Below are 23797 nucleotides of genomic sequence, written 5' to 3'. Positions count from 1 at the left end.
AAACTTGTATGAACTTTGGCAGTCAGAAATGAGTCAGTAGTTGTCAGTCCGAGGTGGTGAAGGACAGACGCAGAGGTCCTGGTGAGTTTCAGTTTGCCTTGTTTCTCCCAATGCCTTATCTTCCTTCTCCTTCCTCTGCTGACCCCACTGACAAGCAGTGACTCCAGGTGCCTCCAGGTCACCCTACTGGCAGTGATTCCAGGTTCACCCACAGATGCTTCCCTGAAGCTCACACGGTGGCAACCATGAGGAGGTACCAGCCTTCTATGGACTTCCACACCAGCCCCCTCTTGGGTTCCTCTGCAGCAGCTGCATGTACCTCACTTCCTGCAAGCTCTGATTCATGTACCTACCTCAGGGATAGGGAGTGACTTTTCTCTGATCCCTTTCAGATCTTCACTTTCCTAGTTTCTCTCGCAATTTTCTAAGGCCCAATTCTGATAATAAATGTCTTATTCCTTAATATCTATAGTAGTTCTGCTTCCCTGATCAAATTCTAATTGGTTCACAAAGGGCGGAGAAGATGACACACAGGACAGGCTGATGCAGATCTGTGAGGAAGGCTTCAGACTCAGGGCCAGCAGGAGGCACGGCATCATTCACTCAAGAGCAGGATGCACCGGCTTTGAATCCAGGAGAGGAACCCTGATAATTCTACTGTCTTCTGTGCGTATAGAGGATTTGGAAGGGGCAGAGTCAAAATCAAGTTAGCAGGACCTAAGTTTTGCAAAGTGAAATCACAGCTTTGATAGTGTGAGAAGAGATTGGTGGCCATTCACTAATTATTCGGGAAGTTGCCTGTAGGGGCTTAGAGCTTTCTGCTGAGCCAGAGTTGCTGATTCCCTGAGGGAGGGCAACTGAAGGCATCTAGGAGCTAACTGGCTCTTCTTCCCAAATAGCTATTTCATGTATTTCATGATTTTGTTGCTATTGGAGACAGGCACATGCAACTCATACTAAAATTTTTAACTGTTATTTGTCTATAGGAAAGCAATTGATTTTCCACATATTGATTTAGTAAGCCTCCACTTTACTAAGCTCTGAATATTTCAACTGTAAATATAATTCTCCCACTTTCTTTCCAATATGGACTCATCGTGGGCTTCTGTGCAATTGCATTGATTAGATTGTTCAATGTTAAATGTAAATGGTGATTGAGGAAAACTTTCTGGTTCTTGATTAATTTGAAGCATGTTTGACTCTTGATTACAGGCACATACGTGCACACACACACACACACACACACACAGAGAGAGAGAAAGAAATAAGTATCGTATCTGATAAGGAGGTATTCATCTATTCTTATTTTACTGAATATTTTGATCAATAGAAATATTTATCAAAAGTATTTTTGGAATTTACAGAGATGCCAATTTTTTTTCTCTTGACCAATTTACATGGTAATTTTTATAAATAGATTTTCTCAGTTTGAACCATCTTGGCATTCTTAAAATAAACCCTTTCAATTATATGCATTATCCTTTTATTGTACCACGAATATTTGCTTTTTTATTTTTGGCTAGTAAAATATTTGCCAATATTAAATTTTTCTCTTGGATAAATATTCAGGAACAAAATTATAAGGCAGTTATTTCTGTTTGTTGTCATGGTCGAATTTTGGGATCAGAGTTATGTAAGTCCTAAAAAAAGGGGAATGTTTCAGATTTTTTCTTTGTCTCTAAAACCAATAAATATCACAGGAATCATCTATTTCTTGAATGTTTGTTGTAACTTTTCTATAAAATTAATCAGGCCTTATCCACTTTCAGGGTGTAAATCTTTACCTAAGTTTTCAATTAAAAAATAGTTTTTCTATCTCTTCTTGGATAAATTCTATTAATTTTAATTTCCTACAATTATTATAGTCATAAGTATTTTTACACAGTATTCCTTTACAAAAATATCTGATCTTTATGTAGGGTTATAAACTCTTAAAAAAATTCCCAACATTGTGCAGCTGTGCTTTCTATTCTCACAGGTTAGTTTATTTTAGCATCTATTCAATGATATATCTTATTCATTCTGATGCTGTTATTTTTTTCTAAATAATTTATTTCTGATTATTTATTTTTACTCCTTTTTAATTTTTTTTAGTTTCTTAGGTTGAATGCTTTTTTGATTTAATTGAAATTTTTCTTATTTAATAACAATGTTAAAAGTAATGGATTTTCTATTGAAAGTGACGTTGGCTATATTTTTTGAGTTTTCTGTGGAGCATTCTTACTGCCATTATTCTTAAAGAATGTATAATTCAAGTTTTACTTTCTTTTTGATGAAAGAATTATTTATAGATCAAATTTTTATTTCCAGGAAGATACTTTTTACATTTTATTTTGTTGTCAGTTTCTAGTTTTATTGTGTTGCGGTCAGAAAATTAATAAGTATCTCACTGGACTGTGAAAATAAGGTATATTATTTGGTTTGATGTATGTTTTATCAATATCTTGTTTATGCTACTGATATTTGTATTTCTACCCATGTCTTTTCCTGTATACCTCAATTTCAAACTTTCTTGTCAATGTTGATATATTTCACATGTGTCTTATGAACTGTATATATCACATACATGAATTTTGCTTATATCTTTTTATTTAAACAATCCTTTTACTTTAGAATAGTTTTAGATTTACAGAAAGCTTGTTAGTACAGAGTTTCCCATATATCCTTACCTAGTTTGCACTATGATCAACATCTTTTGTTGGTTTGGTACGTTTGTCACAAGGAAATTGTGTGGTTTCTTGAAAAAGTCAATAAAGTTGATAAAATTTCTAGCCAGACAAGTGAAGAAAAAGAGAGGAGATACAAAGTCCTTATATCAAAAATGAAAAAAGTGTCAGTACTACCTATCCCATGGACATTCAAATGGTGACAAAGGAATATTATAATTAATTATATGCCCCTTCCCAAATTTGACACTTAAATATAATGGACCAATTTCTTGAAAGACACACAGTACAAGGGGAAATATATAGGAAACTCACACAAAGGGAAATAGATATTGTGAATATCTATTACAGAAATATATCTATTACAGAAATTAAGTCAATAATTAATAACCTTCCAAAAAACAGAAAGCACCAACCCTAGATGGTTGTCCTGGTACATCTACCAAACATTTAACAAAGAAATAATAGCAATTTTCTATAATCTCTTGTAGATAATAGAAGCAAATGGAACACTTTCTGACTTATTCTTGAGTGCAGAATCACCCTAATACCAAAACCAGATAAAGACACAACGAGAAAAGAAACTATAGATCAATATCTCTCATGAAAATAGATAATAGATAAAAAATGCTCAACAAAATATTAGCAAATTGAATCCAACAATATATAAAAATTAGTATATGCCACAAGCAAGTGGAATTTATTCCAGGCATGTGAGGTTGGTTTAGCATTTGAAATACAGTTAATGTAATCCATCACATCAAGAGGCTAAAGAGACAGTAAAAAGATTAGTGGTTGCCAAGGGTTGGGAGGGTGGGGGGAAGAAGGATGAATACAGGTGAAACACAGGGGATTTTGAGAGTGGTGAAACTGTTTTATACAATATTATAGGAGTAGACACATGACATTCTGCATCTATCAAAACCCATGGAACTGTATGACATAAGGAGTAAATCTTAATGTAAACCATGAACTTTAGTTAATATAATACATCAATATTGAATCATTAATCGTAACAAAGGTACCACATTAGTGCAAGATGTTAATAATAGGAGAAACTGCATGGGTATGTAGGGGGCGGGGGGTATGTGTAAACTCTCTAAGCTATCTGCTTAAATCATAAACTTTTAAAAAAGGAAGTGCATTAATTTTTTTAAAGGAGCTCACTCTTTTATGATGCAATGTTGCTTTTCTATAGCTTTAACAAGGTGCAGGAAGATGCAAACTGGAATGAATAAGCACCAAGCCCAATGAACTCCTTTACCCTGAAGAGATCTTGGCCCCTTTCACAACCTACCATATCAACATCTTAGGCTATATATATATATTTGTCAGAAGTTTGTCTTTATAATGAAAATACTCAAGCTCTTTTGTTCCTATGCAACAAAACATTTAGCAGTAGATTGCACTTTTTTCCCCCATACACTATGCCTAAAAACACTTACTGTACTGGGTATATTTGCAATATAAGAAAAAAGGCTATAGGGCTAAAAACCAAGTTAGAATCGCTTTCTGATATTTTTTTGTGTAAATCGCTGAATCACTTTCTGACATCCTTGCTTTTAAATTAGTCTAAGTCAAGCACACAGGTGTACTTGATAAAAGACTTTAAAAGAGTCCTGACTGATGGGGCTGTGGTCTTTCTGACCTTATTAAGTGGGGTAGGGGACATTTAAGCCTCTTCTCTTTTTTTGATCACCACTGCAGAGTTTGCTGAAATCTGAAAAGCTAACTTGTCTTGCTAGTCATCCATTAGGGGTAATTTATAAGATGAAGGCCAGAAAATACTTTTGCCTTTAAGAATAAAAGAGAATTGGTAATAAGGCTTTTATTTTATTCTGGTACCTAACAATATCTGCGGTGGCCAATTGCAAACTACTGTGATTTTAATGGTACAGAAGTATTAATCTACAATCAGATGACATTAAATACATTACTCCATCCTTGAGTTAATAGTCACTGGTGCCGCTAATGAAGTTAAGGGACACTAAGAACCCTAAATCCTTAAATTATGATTAAATTAAATCCTTAAATTAGTGTGGTGGGTTCTTCTGCCTCAGCAGTTTTCAAAGTGGGATCCTGAAACCTTTTCAGTTGGACCTGAAAAGAGCTTTTGCTGTTTTCATAATAATTTAAAGACATGATTTGCCCATTTCATGAGGTTGGCTTTGCACTGATATTGGACAATTTTTCTTTTTTTTGACCTTGGCTCTGCTTTGTTGACCTCAGAGCACACATTGAATGCCATTAAAAAAAAAAAAAAAACACGTACACGACAGGAACTGGAACTGGATCTGAATTCTTCTGAGGCACGTGACCTCAGAATTCTTCAACAAGGTGGATTTATACAAAATGCAGAGGAAATAAATGAGGCAATGTGGTGCTGAGTCAAAGGGTAGCAGAGGAGCAGTCAGTGACAGCGCAGGCAGGTGATACCTCTTTCTCGTAAGTGCGAGTGTAAACCGCAGTGCCCTGGGTGAGTGTCAGGATGAGTTTCCCATCACTTAGCTCTGGCACAAGTGTCCTCTCTTGCCCACTTCTGCAGGTGAACAAGTTTGCCTCCATCCAGTGTCACAATGGACTTGACCTGTTTGTCATCTGCTGTTGTCTCATCAAACTCCATCCCCAGCTGAAAGCTGGCCTCTGTGTTCTTGAACGTGCTCTGTGTTTTTAAGGTGATAATGTCCCCATGCTTCTTGATGATTGTGGTAGGCTTTGTCATGCTAGCCACCTGCCTGGTAGCAAAACTCACACCGATTAACTTCATGTAATCATCAAAATTCTTGCTGTCTGAGAGTTTCCAGGTGCACAGGAAGGCATCCACCACGGTGATGCTGGCCTAGACTGAGGAAGAAGCTGTGAGAGAGCAGGTGTGCAAGGACTCGGACTGCCGATATTGGATGCAATTTTTGGTACCTTAGGACCAGTTGAGGCAGGGGCACTAAACTGTACTAATGATCATTGTATTTTTCCCCACCAGACAGTGGCAATATAATTTGTGAGTATCATCTTGCCTCAACCCATCTGTCCTGATTTTCTCACAGTAATTAAAACATGTTTTACAAGTGGAAACTTACATTTTAGATGAATAAAGGCAGGCTCCTGAGGAAAGGCACTTTCGTGATTGTTTGAGCTATGAGCTCAACTATCTGCTTTTCCACGGAACACCATATTTGTTTGAAAGGCCAACTGGTAGACACGATGTGGCTATTCAGACTTGTATATTTGGCAGGCATTTTGTCAAAAACGAGAAATCTGAGTCTGACTTTACAAGGAAAACAAATGACAGTATTTATAGCCAATGATAAAATTTGAGCTCTTAAGTGAAAATTAGAATTTTGGGATACTTGCATATGCCACCATGAGCTTGGCAGCTTTACAATACTTAAAGGCTTTTCTGATGAGAACAGTGGTGATATGAATGGATGTAATGTTTTGAAATTTATACTAGAAGTGTTACTCTTTCAAAGATCTGCTGATATTTTCCCAAAGACCAATGCATGATGTTGCAAAGTGACATGGTTTGGCTGTGTCCTCACCCACATCTCATCTTGAATTGTAACTCCCACAATTCTTGTGTGCCGTGGGAGGAACCCAGTGGGAGGTGATTCAATTACGTATGGGGGCGGGTCTTTCCTGCACTGTTCTTGTAATAGTAAATGAGTCTCGCGAGATCTGATGGTTTTAAAAATGGGAATTTCTCTGCATAAGCTTTCTTCTCTTGTCTGCCGCCATGTGAAACATGCCTTTCACCTTCCACCATGATTGTGAGGCCTCCTCAGTCACATGGAACTGTAAGTTCAATAAACCTCTTTCTTTTGTAAATTGCCCAGTCTCGGGTCTGTCTTTATCAGCAGCATGAAAATGGGCTAATACACAAACAAAATTCAAAATGTAAGGAAGACTAATGGATTTTAATGTGATGGTTTTAGATTCCACGTTGCATCCCATCTTTAAGAAACTTGTTCAGGTTTGGTGCAGTATCAGAGAAGAATATCCCAATGATCTGAAATGGCTATTTTACTACTTATCTTCCTTTCAGTTGCATATCTGTGTGAGGCTGAATTTTCTTCATATACTTCAACCAAAAGCATACCTTGTAACAGATTGAATGCACAAGTGGATTTGAGAGTTCAGCTGTCCTCTATTAAGCCAGATATTAAGGAAATTTGCAAAAATATAAAACAATGCCACTTTTCTCACTGATTTTTTAAATTAAAATTTGAAATTTGTGACACATGTCGATTTGCAGAAAATTGTAGAAAATAATGCAGTGTGTTGACTACTGTGGCTCATGCCTGTAATTCCAGCTATTCAGGAGGCTGTGGCAGGAAGATCAGTTGAGCCCAGGAGTTCGAGGCTGTAGTGAGTTATGATTGCACCACTGCATTCTAGCCTGGGGAGAGAGTGACTCTATCTTTTTGTATGCATGTGTATATTTAGTTCTGTGCAATTTTAATGCGTGTATTGTTTCATGTTTCTTCTGCCACAGTAAAGATATTGAGAAGTTCCCTCTCTACAAAGGTCCCTCCTGTTGTCCTTTCATGGCCATATGCACTTCCCTCCTCCCAATCCTTCTCTCTATGATATGTTGTTTTTTCTGTTTATGATTGTTCCATTTTATTATTAGTTGATGTTAATCTCTTTTTAATTTTTAATTGACACATAATAATTATACATCTCTGTGGGGTACAGTGTGATATTTCAATATCTTTATGCCATGTGTAATGATCAAATCAAAGTAATTAGCATATCCATCTCCTCAAACATTGATCATTTCTTTGTGCTGAAACATTCTAGTTATTTGAACACATAGAATAAATTATTATTAACTAGTCACCTTACAGCGCTAAAGAACACTAGAGTTTATTTCTCCTATCCAGCCATAATCCTGTGTCTGCTAACCAATCTCTCATCTCTCCCTCCTTCCTCCCCAGCCTCTCCATCCCTCTGTTCTATCCTCTACTTCTATGAGAGCAACTTACTGAACTTCCACATGAGTCTCACTATTTTTTTTTGTTTTGAAAGATATAGTTCTTTTTTTACAAGAATATGTTGTATATGTTAACATGCAATGGGTTTCTTCTTATTTTATTTTATTTTTTTGAGATGGAATCTTGCTCTGTTGCCCAGGCTGGAGTTCAGTGGTGCCATCTTGGCTCACTGCAACCTCCAACTTCTGGGTTCAAGTGATCCTCCTGCCTCAGCCTCCTGAGTAGCTGCGATCATACCCGGCTAATTTTTTGTGTGTTTTTAGTAGACATGGCATTTCGCCATGTTGGCCAGGCTGTTCTTGAACTCCTGACCTCAAGTGATCCACTTGCCTCGGCCTCCCAAAGTGCTGGGATTGCAGGTGTGAGCCACCACACCTGGTCTATTCTTATTTTAAAATAAATTACTACATATTTAAAAATCTTTTAGTTTTAATTTCTAACCACTAAATATTGATAGATGTAACCACATAAATAGAGATCTTTGGAGTTCTCAGTAGCTTTTAAGAATTTAAAATGGTCCTAAGACTAGAAAGTTGGAAAACCACAAGAAACAAGTCCATAGACACCATTATCTTTTGGGTTAACTCTCTTGAATTGTTAGTAATGTCTTCTTCATAGACTCTCATTGAATTTTTTTTTTTTTTGGGGGGATGGGGTCTCACTCTCTCACCCAGGCTGGAGTGCAGTGGTGGGATCTCTGCTCACTGTAACCTCCGACTCCTTGCTTCAAGTAATTCTTCTGCCTCAGCCTCCTGAGTAGCTGGGACTACAGGCACATGCCACCACACCGGCTAATCTTTTGTATTTTTAGTAGAGATAGGGTTTCACCATGTTGGCCAGGCTGGTCTTGAACTCCTGACCTCAGTGATCCACCAGCCTTGGCCTCCCAAAGTGCTGCGATTACAGGTGTGAGCCACTGTGCCCGGCTGAGTTTTTAATATTTCTCACAGTGCCCATGATAGTGCTGGACCTTGTATGCACTCAATAAATATAAACAGAATTGATGTGAATGTCTTCACCAAGTTTATAAGCTTCATCACTGCGGTTGTGGCTTTTTTGGCAACAATGGACCCTGTGTATATAGGCATTGCTCACCAATTCTAGATGTGACTTGGAAACTGTGTGTGACTGAAAATGTGAAGCATCTAGCTATATACCTCGGTATTTATCACTTTAAATCATCTTCAGTTTGCTTATCAGCTGATGTGATCACTGACAGGTTCACTTTGGTCCCTGTTTCTTTTCATCAAAGTTAATGATCACTCCTCAAACCTAGAGAAGAAACTTCATAGTCACTAAGGAAAAAAGGATACAAAATCCTTCCCCCTAAGGAATTTACAAATTAAGGTGATTATTCTTTTTAGAAAAACTTGTGGGAATTTACAGGGGCTGTGGTAAAGTGGGTTAAATATAGCAAATCCTAAGACGGACCCTACCCTGTGTCCCCTCGAGTGGGTGGCCAGGCAAGTATGATGACAGACACATGCTGAGACATACAGCCTTAGAGTTAGAAACTGTCAGAATCTCTATTATTTGATTGAGCTTGCCATTGTGAGCTTCTGTAGAAGGGAGACAAAATTCTAATAGCCATTGCAACACTAAAAACTTCTCAGGGTTTAAAAATTGTTTTATTAAAGACATAAGATTCAAGTAAATACTAATACAACTGCTAATAGTAATAATGACAGTAATAAAACCCAGGAAGTTTATTTTAAACTCACTTATATCCAAAGTAATTAATAATAATTTGTGACTTCCATTATGCCTTCCTCCAACCATTTGTCATGACTTTCTAAAAGCTACTAAAACATATTTTACAAATGGAAGTTTACATTTTAGATGAGTGGATGCAGGCACTTGCAAAAAAAAAACAAAAAACCAAAAACGAAAAACAAAAAACCCAATTTGTCAACAAGAGGGTCCTTATTTCTATCTATTTAATGGAAGAAAATCAAAACAGAAATCTACCGTTTAATCATGCAAGGTAGCATCACCTCAATTTAATCAGCTAACCAAAATCTCTTTGTTCAATTTACTAGTCATCAACCCAATTATTTAAAATTCGGAAAACAGATAAAGTGACCTGCATAGTTAATTCAGTTTTTCCCCCTTAAAATACAATCACAATTATTTATTGAGCACTGACAATTGGAAAGGCACTGAGCTACATACTGGAAAGAATTATAAAATGATATGGAATCCCTTCCTGTGGTACTTGGTTCATGCTTCCTTTAATTTTTTTCTTCACTTTAAAGTATTTGAGGTGTCTTAGTCCATTTTGTGCTGCTGTAAGAAAATACCTGAGACTGGGTAATTTATATAGAATAGAAGTTTATTTCTCACAGTTCTGGAGGTTGGGAGTTTCAAGATCAAGGTGACTGCAGGTTCGGGCATCTGAGGGCTGCTGTCTGCTTCCAAGATAGCTCCTTGAATACTGCATCCTTCAGAGGGAGGAGCACCGTGTCCTCACATGGAGGAAGGCAGAAGGCAAAGAGGGACAAACTGCCATTGTCAAGTTATTTTCTAAGGGTGCCTGATCCCATTCTTGAGAAGTGCTCTCATGGCCTAATCACTTCTTAAAGGCCCCACCTTCTAATATTATTTTAAATTTTGGAGGGGACATGTTCAAACTATAGCAGTTGAGTATGGTATTCTGATCACCATTGTATTTATCTGCTTCAGACAAATTTGGAGAATTTGACTTAAAGCACAGCTGTTGATAGCCCCAAATTCCATTCCAGCATTTCTTTGCTATAGCCTGGCCATCATCCATCCCCCTTAGACCAGATGTAATACATTGTAGGAGGAAGTAGGTGCTTCCTACCCATGTGATGGAATGGGTATTAACCATCCATATGGATTGGATTAATTTTAGAATGTCACATCACTTCAAGACTTGTTGGCATGCTCAGAACTCATGTTTCTGAGGCAACCTGAGTGGCTTCCTACAGCAGGATGAATCTTGTGGCTTGTGACAAACCTGGCTTCTGCCTGTGTCTATGAGGCGCCATAGCAAAGATGCCATGGCTCTGAATCCCAGCTTCACTGTGCTTAGTACATGGTCTGGAACAGAGAATGCACTTCATGTATCTTCGCTATCACCACTGCCACAACTACCAGATGAGCTTAGTCAACCTATTCACTGAGCCTTCCTGTGATGCCTATTTTATTTACCTTGCAATATTATTGTGAAAATTATAAGAAAGTTTGCATAAAAGTAATTTGCATAGTGTCCAATAAAGAGTAGAATTAAGGAAAATATAACTACTACTATTATTGATGTTGTTGTTACTATCACTGTCACTACTGAGGCTGGAAGAATATCTACTTCTGCTATGCCATCAGTACAATACATCATGACAATGGATTATAGCAGTTATTGCTCTAAGGCATTGACATTTTCTAAACAGATAAAACATTGTATCAACTGCTGTTTTGATAATTTGGAACTGACATCATCATATGTTTGTTTGTAGGCACACCATAAAAATCTCTTCATTGACACACTGATAGCATCTTTTATTTTCCTTCACTCAATCAGAGGTTTTTTTTCTGCCAACAATTAGTCATGCTTTCATCAAAAGCAATGACTACCTAAAGGAATATTGACATTCCACAGAACTTTGTCCTTCTTGCATTTTTGTAGTTGTCATGGGAAATTAAGATCAGATCAGAGTCATAGCGTATAGCATAGGAAATATGGTTCAAAAACAGCACAAGGTATTTGATGTGGTCACCAGATAACTCTGAACTACAGACCGTTGCCAAACTGCAGAAATGCTTTGGGCTGAAGTATTCTTGCTTCACAGATTTCTTCATTTTGTGATTGCCAGAGTCATTGAAAATAAATTTTGGATTGTGCTAAAGGGAAATAACGAAGATACTATCTGGCATCAGTCTCTCAGATTTGACAGACAATTTCATGCTTTTAACTGATTCCAATCTTTGCAAAAAAGTGGAAGTAAGTAATAGACAAAAATTAACAACAAAGATGCCAAAATTGACTATCATTGCATGAAACTTTTGCTGTGTTGTTTGCAAATTGTGTTCTAGTACTATATTCTCATTTGTTGAAAGATATTAGAAAAGAATCCAGTCCCCAAGTTGTGTAAAGGTTTTGATGTTGTGGCATAATATCGTAATTATATTCATTTCCCCCTTTATCCTTTTTGTATTATAATCTTCCAGGTTCTAGTTGGGCACACAAACTCCATTTCCTGGGGTAACTTAAGCTAGATATGTGATTAAATTCTGGCCAATGGGATGTGAGTTGCAACTTCTTACTAACACCCTTTAAAAAGAAACTGATTGCTCTGTACTCTCTTTTACCCTTCCTTTGGGGCAGAATAAAGAGGAGGTGCTGCAGATGAGAGCAACGTTCTAGGGAATGTTCCTAGGGCAACAAGTGGAAACACTTGGAAAAGTATGTATTTGGCTCTACAGAAATTAGATTTAATTTTTTTAAAAAAAGAAGAAGATGATCCTGGGTCCCTGGAGGACCTCATGGAGCAGAGTCAGCTTCTTGGCCCTGTCCTACCCACAACCTATGTGCTCCTCTGTTAAAAGGAAATATGCTTCCATTCTGCTTGAGGCACTGTGTTTTGTGTAACTTTGCTATAGCAACTTGGGCTATGCCCTAATACTAGATGTGCTCTAAATTTTTCACACTAGCTGTTTTCCCATTGGGTGAAGGGCTTGTGAGACACAGCATTATGTTTAAAAAAAAAAAAAAGAAAGAATGAAAAAAAAAAGACTTCTCTGTTACTCTTTTTCAAGGTGGCAGACAAAGCTCAAATTCACATTATAGGCTCTTTTAGTATATTACATGTCCTTAGCACTGGTACTTGGTTCCCTCTCTCCCTCCCTCCCTTCCTTTCTTCATTCCCTCCTTCCTTTCTTCCTTCCCCCACCACCTTTGTCTTTCCTTCTTGAGACAGGGTCTAGCTCTGTTACCCAGGCTGGAATAGTCCATCCTTGCTCACTGCAGCCTTGAACATCTGTGCTCAATCAATCCTCCTGCCTCAGTCTCCTGAGTAGCTAGGACTATAGATGCATGCCACCATGCCAAGCTAATTTTCTATTTTTGTAGGAATGGGGTCTCACTATGCTGCCTAAGCTGGTTTTGACCTCTCTTGACCTCCCAAAGTGTTGGGATTACACACAAGAGTCACTGTGCCCAGCCAGTACTCAATTTCATTTTGGACATTTTATTTCTGCTTTATTTTTGTTAAATGGAATTAAAATGTCTGTTCAGTGTCTATCATAACCTAGTACAAAAGCAATAAAACTATTGTAACCACTAAGCAGTGTGGTCATTATTGACTTCTTTTTCTAGCAAAGGAAAGAGATAGGAAAATGGCTTTTGCATGGGAAATTTAATGTGTCACAGAAAATGATATAAAGTAAATTGTGATGAGGTGGACATGAAGTAGTTTGTGTTGAGCACGATGGTCAATGGCAGCTAACTATGCCTTTCTGGAAAGAGATGCACCCCTTTGTGTATATCAAATCTCCAAGCTGCACTGCACCAAAAGAACCCTGTGCATCATGTTGCTTCGCTGGAAGGAAATGGGGAAGCTGTGGGAACCCCTATAAAACTCCCTCTGACATATTTAGCCTGTGGCTTGTGGGTATTCACTCAGACTCCAGGAGTGTGGGTTACCTTTAGTCAAATCCGAAGGAGTTTTGCATCTGTCACCCAATGCAGAGCTGAAGGAGAGGGAGCAGGTGTGAAATACAACCCAGACTTCCTTTTTAGTCCCAGTGGGAGTACATTTTTGTCTCAGTATTACCCTTGGTACCTCTGGGACGGTAAATAGTGCGATGAGTAATTCAGAAAGTGGAAACGGAAAGTGTTACTATATCTGCTACTAAGCTTTGCTTCAGAAAAGTACTTCCTTTGCTTCTCGAGAGACTTGAAGAGTATCGGGCTTCTTCCTCTTCTCTCTAGGTGGCTCTTTATTATCTCATGTTATAGTTACTTATATAAATGTGTTGCTGGGAATTCTAGTAGCACATGGATTATAGGAGTTTCCTTTGATTTAACTAAATCATGGGTGTCTTCAATACCATGTCCATGCTTCCTCCACAAACATTAGAGAATGACTTCTTGGCATGGGAAGTTTATGAGTCCAGAAATAATCTATATTTATTATTTTTGGCATGGAGTCACTCCATACTCTGGCTCCAGGCTGCCTTATTCCTGGTCTCTACTTATTCCCTCCATGTGATGCCATATCAGATGGTAGAGGCATTGGAACCATCAGACTAGATTGTGGTTTTGGGCCACAAAGCATGACCCGTCACTCTTTCAGATTCTTAGTAGACAGGATGACCCCTTGAGCCTCACCACCATAATTTGATTTTTACACCCATGAAAGTCGTGGGTACTAGTTGGTGAGATCCAGAGGTCAATCCTGAGGTCCTGAGATGGTTCTCCAGGAGGGAGGTGGGTAGAAAGTGAGAGGTCACACTGTCCTCCTCACACCAGCCTCAGCCTCAGGGTGCGAGGCCAGCTTCAGAGGGGAGACCACAGTTCTGGGGCCCAGCCGTTTCAGCCACTGCCTTCTTTACTAAGGAAGGTCGTTAACAAGCATACTCATTAGTGGCAATTTCCCTGGTGGTTTTTGTGATGTGGGATTTGTTCGCTATGAAATGGCTGAATCTGCAAATCATTTAAAATAGTCAATCCTACTGGAGATAGAAATAACTCATTGCCTGTGTTGATCCTAGCAGTGACCAGTGTCCAGGAGGTGAAATCTTGGGAAGAGAGGCCTGGGCTTCTGACTCAGCAGAAACCGCCGTCTTGACATTTTTAGTCTTTTCATTGGTCTTGTCCTACTACAGAGACTCTTCTTCCTACAGACCAAATTTGACAAAATGGCCCTACCAAATCATATTCAGAGATGCATCAGCCAGCCTCCACCAATACATTTGGCCTTATTTCTTGTTACCCTGATGATGCTCAGGATTCATCATACACATCTCTAAGGAATCTCCAGATTTGTATAATACTTGAAACAAAATATCCAAGAAGAGGAGAAAAAGATATGGCTACAATAGACCAGCCCTCCACCAGGAGTGGCTTGAATCTCAGGGGAGGTTTGACAATGTCTGGAGACATTTTTGGTTTTCAGGTTTTCAAGACAATGGGAAGGGGGTTTGTACTACTGGCGTCTAGTGGGAAGGGTCCCAGGAAGCTGCTAAATGTCTTACAACGTGCAGGACAGTCCTCTACAACAAAGAACTGTTCAGTCCAAAATGTCAATAAGGCTGAAACCCTGAAATAGATGAAGACAAAGAGGTCTTCATATATCCTGCAGTTTAAGAAATGGGTTTTAAATATTTACTGAGCATCTATCATGTATATAAATGGTGATTTTTTTATGAGATGGTCTAAGGCATAAAAGTCACATTCACTAACATCAAAAAGTTTCCAGTTTACCTGGAGATGGTACATACACAATGAAATTTTGTGTTATTTATTACAGCATTAGTTCACTTGCAAGGGAGATTGATACTTACATTGGTTTGCTAGGGCTGCCATAATAAAGTTGGCTTAAATAACAGAAATTTATCTTCTTTCAATTCTGGAGGCTATAAGTCCAAGATCAAGGTGTCAGCTGAGTTATTTTTGTTGAGGCCTCCCTCCTTAGCTTGTAGGTGGCTGTCTTCTCTCTGTGATTTCGCATGGTCTTCCTTCTGTCTTTGTCTGTGTCCTTATCTCTTCTTCTTATAAGGATACCAGTTATTTTGGATTAGGGCCCACTCCATGTGCCCTCGTTTTAATGCAATGACCTTTTTAAATACCCTATCTCCAAATGCAATCACATTCCAAGGTACTGGGGATTAGGACTTCAACATGTAAATTTGGGGAAGATGCAATGTAGCCCAGAACAGTACTCTTGGGTTATAACTTGGTAGCCAATGGTAGAAAGATAAGAAGCAGCACAGAAATTCATTTTAGAGTGTTATGTAAGAGCTGTCACACTAAGAAAAATACTTAAATTTTTCTAAAACCAAAAGAAGGAATATGCTTAAGAGATCTGTTGTACAACATGGTGACTGCAAAAGTCACAGCAAGTTAGTAATGGAGTTACTTTATAATTTACTTTCATCCTACCCTCAATTAATTTACTGGAATTCAACTACTTGTTAAAAGAAAACAAACAGAGAGGGCTAGGGGCAGATATCATGGGTTCTGGACCATTAAGCCTGAAACAGTCCAGCCTTGCTGGAAAATTTAGGGGAAGAATTATGTGTTTAAAATAAACCTTAAAAAATTGAAGTATTACGATCATAAAGAAAAGTGCACAGTCACCAGTGTTCAGCTTGATGAATTATGACACAGTAAACACACCTGTATTAACCACAGCCAAGGTCAAGAAACAGAACTCCATCATAACCCCAGAGGTTCCCTTGTCCCACTCACTGCCAGCCTGGGTTTCTCTTCCTCACTCTTGTAAATGATTTTAATGATTTTCCAGCCTCCAACAGAGAAGAGAAGCACTTTGTTCAGGAGACCTGGCCGAGGCTAGTGGAAGAGTGGAGGAATCAACTGAAGAATTAATTGAAAGTCATAGAGAAACAATGACCAACAAAGAATTGGGAGAGCAGACACAGAATTGTATACGTACAGCCTTTTATTCCAGGCAGTATTCTAAGAACAGTTTAAGATATTTTTAAGGGCATTTTCCACTCTTTATGGTTTTCACTTTAGTACTGTTTAGGTTTTAACCTAACTTCGCATCATCTTAAATCGCCCTGAGAACCGGCAGGGGTTCTCTGCTCAGCGGAGGCTGAGGCTCACAGCGGAGGCTGAGCCTACTGTGGGCGCAGGCTCACAGCTTTAGGGAAGGTGCTACTTCCTCCTACTCACCTGCCCATGAGCGCAGCGTGGGTGGAGGGGAGAGGGCAGAGAGCAAGACGACTGGGCCAACTCAGAGCCGGACAGTCGTACCTCAATTTACTCATTCTGTTTCAGGGATGAGAGATGAACAAGGTCCCTAGAAAAAGAGCAAGTTGATTCAGCTGCCCTGGGGAAGCAGCTCCATTCTGCTTATGGCCTCAGGCAACTGGAGTCCACAGTGTCAGAGAACCTCACCCCAGTGTTGGGCTGCAGACCACGCCCCCTCATGAGAGGTGAAGCCAGCTGGACTTCCTGTGTGGAGTGGAACTTGGAGAACTTTTCTGTCTTACAAGAGGATTGTAAAATGCACCACTCAGCAGTCTGTAGCTAGGATTGTAAGATGCTCCAATCAGTGCTTTGTAAAAATGCATCAGTCAACAGTCTGTAGCTAGCTAGAAGTTTGTAAAATGCACCAATCGGGGTGCTGTAAAAAGGCACTAATCAACACTCTGTAGCTGGGTAGAAGTTTGTAAAATGGACCAATCAGCACCCTGTAAAATGGACCAATCAGCACCCTGCAAAATGGACCGATCAGCACTCTGTAAAATGGGCCAATCAGCAGGACACAGGCAGGAACAAATAAAGGAATAAAAGCCGCCCACCACGCCCCGCGTCAGCCGCGGAAACGTGTTTGGGTGTCTTTCCGAGGTTAGTTCTTTGGCTCTTCAAAGTAAATCTTGCTAAATCTTGCTACTGCTCGCTCTTTGGGTCCCTGCCACCTTTGAGAGCTGTAACACTCACCGGGAAGGTCCGCGGCTTCATTCTGGCAGTCAGTGAGACTGCGAATCCCCTAGAAGGAACAAACTCCTGGACACACTCGCTCCTGCATTGGTGATAAAGCCCAATCAGATTAGCAACCTCTCCGCTTGGGGCAGAGCTAGGAGGGGTGTGTCCCTGTTATAGACAAGATTAGGAGCAGTCAAGGGAGAGCCACTGTGCTAAGGAGGGTGTGGTTGGGTTGGCTGGCTGTGGCTGAGCTGGGGAACAGGAGTGTGGGGTGCTGGGAGTTGGGTGGAGTGCTGAGTTCATGTCGAGAAGTGGCGAAAGTAGGAAAGGAGTGGCAGGCCAGTTGTTGAAGGTCTTGAATATTGGGAAACGGATTTTAACTGTGTTGTAGGTTACTGGGAAACCGTTGTTGGATCTTGAGCAGAACAGTGACAAGGTTGTATTTCACGAAAGTGGTAAATCGGTGGGAGGTGGGGGCCAGGGAGGATTGCAGGGGAGAGAATGGATCTAAGAGAGGAAGGGAGACCATTGAAGGATGTGTGATGCATGTCTAGACTAGCATGTGGCCTCGGGCAGTGAAGGGAATTGGATGAGGTTTAAAGGTACACAGTCCTAGCATCAGGCTTCAGACAAGGGGCAGGCTGGGGAGCTTCTGACAAATAAAGCCCTGAGAAACTTCTTTTCTTTTGGACCTAGGTGAGTAGAGCGTTGAGTTAATCGTACTCTTCTGTGTATAACCACTATCATCATTGGTTCACTGGGCCCTCAGTTAGTTTATGTATTCATTTGCTTATTTATTCCTTTTTTTAAATCCGCATTCTGCACTGTTTTTCTCCCGCCTTATATGCAGCTTGTCTAATGTTGGTGCCTTTTTGTTTGTGAGTGTTCTTTCAAACTGTTTGTTGTTTTCTTGTTTGTATGTTATTTTAAAAACTTTTTATTATGGAGAGGAATTTTGAACATATCCAAAAAGACATAGAAGAATATAATAAATCCGCTGTGCCCATCATTCATCCTTAACTACCATCAGGCCATGGCCAGTCCTACTTCATCTACATCCCATCCACTGCCTGCCTTCTACACATCAGATCATTTCTCCCATAAATATTTGAGTGTGTATTTCTGCAAGATAACATAACCACAATATTCTCATCAATAGCTTTAAAAGAACGATTTTTTTTGAGAACAATATTTTCTTAATGTCAAAAAGCTAATCCTCAAATTTCCAGTCTTCTAATGAGTGTTATTTTTTCCACAGTTTGTTTATATGAATCCAAATTTAAGTAAGACCCAAACATATTGATTGGTTTATATTTCTATAAGTCTCTTTTAATTAGTAGGTTTCTTATTGAATCTGTTTTTTCCCCCCTACAGTTTGTTTGTTGAGAAACCCAGGTGTTTTGTCCCATGGAATTTAACAAAGTGTAGATTTTGCTGATTGCATCCCTGTGATGTAGTTTAACGAGTTCCTCTATTCTTTTGTAGTTTCTTTGAGTTGGTAGCTGAATCTAGGGATCTCATCACGTTTGTATTTAATTTTTTTAAAAGACTGTTTCATGATTTGTCTTGTGTTCTTTCGTCAGGATGTGCATAATATGTGGTTGTCTCTTTTTAATGTGACATTAGCAGTCACTGATGACCAAAGCCTAGGACTATTTATTTTTGTATTACTTACCTATTGCTGTGTAACACTATTGATGCAAACTTAGTGGTTTATAGCAAAACGTATAAATTATCTCAGTGTTTGTGGATCAAAATCCAGGCATGAATCAGCTGAGTCCTCTGCTTCCAGATGTCTTAGAAGTCTACAAACAAGGTGTTGACCAGGGCTGGGGTGCCACCTGAGGCTTGACTAATATAGGATCCACTTTCAAGTTTATGTGACTGTTGGCAGGATTTCATTCTTTGGGGATTGTCTAACTAAGGGCCTCAGTTCCTTGCTGGCTGTTGGTCAGAGGCCGCTGTTAGTTGCTTGCCCTGTGAGCCTCCCCATATAGCAGCTTACTTCATCAAAGTCAGCAGGACAGACAATCCATAGAGAAAGTCTTCTAGCAAGAGAGAGGCTACAATTGTATGTAACATAATCATGGAAGTGACACCCATAGTTTTTACATATTGTGTTGGTTAGAAGTAAATCACAGGTCCCATCCACACTCAAGGGGAGGGGATTGCACAATGGTGTAAGTATCAGGGATAATTGCAGGCTGTCTTAGAGTCTATTTGCCACAGTTGAGTTTGAAAACTGATGATATTGTAATTCTGGCATTTTTTCTTTGTTTACTAGCTGGAATACTTCTATAAAAAGAAACTTCTCTTTGTGTTGTTTGACTGTCCATGGTATGTTTTAGAAAGGGATCAGAATAAATGCTTGATTCTTCCCTTTTACTTACCAGTTTTAAAAACTAATAAGTTGATTGATTCCCTTGCATTCTCCAATGGTGGTCAATTACATGGGCAGGTATTGTTAATTATATAAATACTATTGTGCTAAATATTGCATTCTGTTTATTTCCCTTTCAGAAACTCAGTACTGTGTTTTAAAGATCTATTCATAATGATGTGTGTACATCTGGTTCTTAGCTTCTGCTTGTTGAAGAGTCTTCATGGTGCGTATAACCCCTTTTACCTATCTACTCAGCCAGTGGACACCAGGACTGCCTCCAAGTTTCTGCCACGACGACCATTCTCATACCGCTTCCCTCGTGGACTCACACACCTGCAGTGGAATTGGTGAGTCATACAGTGTAACTAAGCAGTCAATTTGCTTAAGTAGTGCCAGATTGCTTTCCGGAATGGCTACACAAAGCTATTCTCTCGTGAAAATGTTTTATTACCATATGTAGCTTAGCTTAAGATGGGAGCAGACACCTTAGTGTCTTCATGAATTTTATGCGCTTCACTAAGCTGAACTAAATTTCTTAAGAAAGTTTCCTATCAGAAGCATCCAAGTTACTCCGTATCTCCAAAGCCATAGCCGTGCTGGGTGATGAAGGCTAAGAGACAGAATCTTATACTAGTATATCCCAACCTAGACGATTGCAACCTGGTAAACTATCCAAATTCTATTCCAGGCCTCAGAGATGAGGGAGAGGAAGACAGGAAGAAGAAAGTATGATGTATTAGGCCATTTTTGCATTTCTGTAAAGAAATAACTGAGGCTGGGTAATTTTATAAAGAAATTAGCTCATGGTTCAGCATTGCTCCAGATGAAGGCCTCAGGAACCTTATAATCATGGTAGAAGGCAAAGGGAGAGCAGGTATCACATGGTGAGAGCAGGTGCAAAAGAGAGAGAGATTTTAAATGAGCAGATTTTGTGAGAACTCATTCGCTATCTAGAGGACAGCACCAAGCCATGAGGGATCCACCCTGATAACCCAAACACCTCTTACCAGGCCCCCACCTCCAACATTGGGGATCATATTTCAACATGAGATTTGTTGGGGGACACACACACAAAGTGTACCAAAAAGATAAAGGAAAGATTGGGAAACAGGTGGGGAAAATTACTTCACTTATGTAGGAAGGAGCAATGGGGAATCATGCCCTACCATTCATTCACCAACTCAGCATCTTGTTTTATAGACATGGAAACCAAGACCTAGAGATGAAGCCATGTCTCCAAGGGTTTTTTGGGGAGTGTAAGACTGCTAGGCTAGTCTGCTGGCTTCCAAGTGAGGTCTGGGATGTGGGGAAGGTTACAGGGAGACATATGCAAAGAGTAGAGAAAGATGTACATTGGCTGATGGCTGAAGACTACAGCAAGTTAAGACTGAATCTTGGACAATGTTAATATTTAAAAGAGATGAAAATGTGAAGCAGAGAGGATCAGATCAGTCCACTGTCCCCTCATGGAGACTGTGTATCTTTTAAACACTTTATAAGCAGCTAACTCAGTCTTCACTACAACTCTTACAAAGAAGGGATTATCATTCATTTTTTTACAGATGTGGAAACAGAGACTCAAGATTTTTCAAGTAATTTCTTCAATGTCTTGCAGTTACAAAGCGTTAGACTGCAATTCATATTCAGGTTTTTGATGCCAGAATCTTTGCTCTTAACACACACACGCGCACACACACACACACACACACAGAGAAAGAGAGATTGATTCAAGGAGGATGTGGTTAATAGAGTCAAATGCTGAAGAGAGGTCAAGAAGAGTGAGGAGAGGAAATGGTTTCAGAAATTGTGGTCTTACATGGAGAAAGTCCTTCAGCAATGTCCTTAGGCTGCTGAGTGGGACGGTTAGGAGCTCATGTCTACTGATTTGGGGAGCCTCTAAGACAAGTAGAATACTGGGACCACAGACAAGTGGAAATACGTGGTTGGATCTTGAAACCTTAAATTAGATGCAGTTTCAAACAGAATTTTGCTGGCTTAATCATCAACTTAAAGAAACCATAAGTGACCAGACTGACAATAGCTTTTGTCCAAGTCCAGGCAATGAAACGGAGAACATTGAAATGGTATGGATGATGCAGGTGCTATAAAGGAGACTGTAGAAAGACCGTTAAAGCGTTGTTCTCACATGCCTGTGTCAGCAGAAAGCAAAGGGGGTGTCAAGGAACATTTTTTTTTTAGTTTGTCTAACCTGAAGGTTCACTGAAAAATTAAAGTGTTTGGTAGTAAGGAGCAATTAATGATCAATGAGCTTTTCCACCTGTGTTCTGTTCATTGGAAAAGGATGTTTCAATTTGGGCATCATAAATAGCAGTCTTTTTTTTTTCAAACAGCATTTTAATGAGTAGAACATAAATAAATTCATTGCTTCCAAAAACAATACAGAGATTGAAGTGGCAGAGCACCAGGCAAGTTGCCTTTTGGGTTTTAAAAAACCCGATGTTTCATGACTACTGCAAGACCACGGCAGGGTTACAGGACAGGCTCTTTATTGAAGCCAGGTGTAAGCTGTCTGCTCTTCCTGGCGGGGAGGCTGTTTGGGCTGAGTATTTCCTGTGGTGGCTGCGCATTCTGGCCCAAGTCCCTGGTGCCACTAGTCTTCCCCACTACTCCCACAATCTCTTCTTGCCTTTTCTCCCTTTCTCCCCTCCTTCCCCGCTTACTCTTTCCCTCCCTTCCCAAGTCTACTTTCTTGAGGCAGTTCCATTCACACACTCTACCCAAAATGTTTAAAAAATTATTCATAATTCCACAATTCACCTCGCGTTACTGGACCCATGGCATGTTATTTATGTTCAGCGTGGCTACAGTAGAACTTGGACCCTGGAGTGATGGCATCTGGAGTGTTTCTGTTCACCCTTAGCTGAAAAGAAGCAGTGTTTGTAATTTTTATCTGAGAATTCCTTCTTCTGTAAAATGGAACAACAGTTCCTGCCTTACCACAAGCTTGTAAGGAGAAAATTAAATGTGGTGTGTGAAAACCCCTAGGTCAGTGCCTGGCACATGGGAGGTGCTTGGTAAATATTGGCTACTGTGAACATAAACGTAAGACGGCTGATTCCCTCTACCCCTCCAAAACAAAAGAAGGTGCGTCCCTTCCTTAAAAGAAAAAAGTGAGAAAATCCTGAAACTAGGGGCAGAGAAATCAGGGAACTGAGAGCTCAAATATCTGTTATTGAAGCCAGCTGCTATGAAGCTGATATTATGGAAACTGGGAACTCTTGATTTTTCGGTAACAGCTTTAAGATATCATTGACATATGAAGGTTGTATATATTTAAGGCATACAACTTGATGTTTTGATATGTGTATACATTGTGAAATGATCACTGCTTTCCACGTAATTAACATATATATTGCCTCTACAAAGTTATGCTTTTTTTTTTTTTTTTTTTTGCTCTGTTGCCCAGGCAGGAATGCAGTGGTACAATCCTAGCTCACGCTAACCTCAAACTCCTGGGCTCAAGCAATTTTCCCACCTCAGCCTTCTGCGTAGCTGGGACTACAAGTGCGTGCCACCTTGACTGGCTAAGTGTGTATATGTGTGTGTGTGTATGTGGAGATAGGGTCTTGCCCTGTTGCCCAGGCTAGTCTCAAACTCCTGGCTTCAAACAATCCTCCCACCTCGGCCTCCCAAAGTACTGGAACTACAGGTATGAGCCACTGTGCCTGGGCTGTAGTTACCATTTTTATACTTCATGACCAGCATCGCCTCATTTCACCTTCCCCCAAACCCTTGGCAACCACCATCCTACTATGAATTTGATTATTTTAAGTTCCACATGTAAGTGAAATTGTTCAATATTTCTCTTTCTATGTCTCAGTTAGTATAATGACCTCCAGCTCCATCCATGTTGTTACAAATGACAGGATTTTGTTTATTTTAAAAGGCCGAATAATATTCCATTGTGTATATGTCTATTATGAGAATTTTGAAGAAGTCTTAAGAGTAGTCAAGGAGAATCCTGGCTACAAGAAGATGATGTTTAATTATGGGCATTAAAGACCGGGCACGGTGGCTCAAGCCTGTAATCCCAGCACTTTGGGAGGCCGAGGCGGGCGGATCACGAGGTCAGGAGATCAAGACCATCCTGGTGAACACG

General features: G+C 39.6%; 1 pseudogene; it reads right to left on the bottom strand.

Annotated features, from left to right (window-relative positions):
- Positions 1 to 5054: 5054 nt before the first annotated feature.
- The window catches only part of LOC105535529, a 25763-nt pseudogene continuing 7020 nt past the window's right edge, over positions 5055 to 23797 (bottom strand).

This window comes from Mandrillus leucophaeus, unplaced genomic scaffold (genome assembly GCF_000951045.1).
Source record: "Mandrillus leucophaeus isolate KB7577 unplaced genomic scaffold, Mleu.le_1.0 Scaffold147, whole genome shotgun sequence".
In the NCBI taxonomy this organism is placed as follows: domain Eukaryota; kingdom Metazoa; phylum Chordata; class Mammalia; order Primates; family Cercopithecidae; genus Mandrillus; species Mandrillus leucophaeus.
Note: the sequence above shows the minus strand (reverse complement) of the source record. Positions and strands in the feature narration are given on the sequence as shown.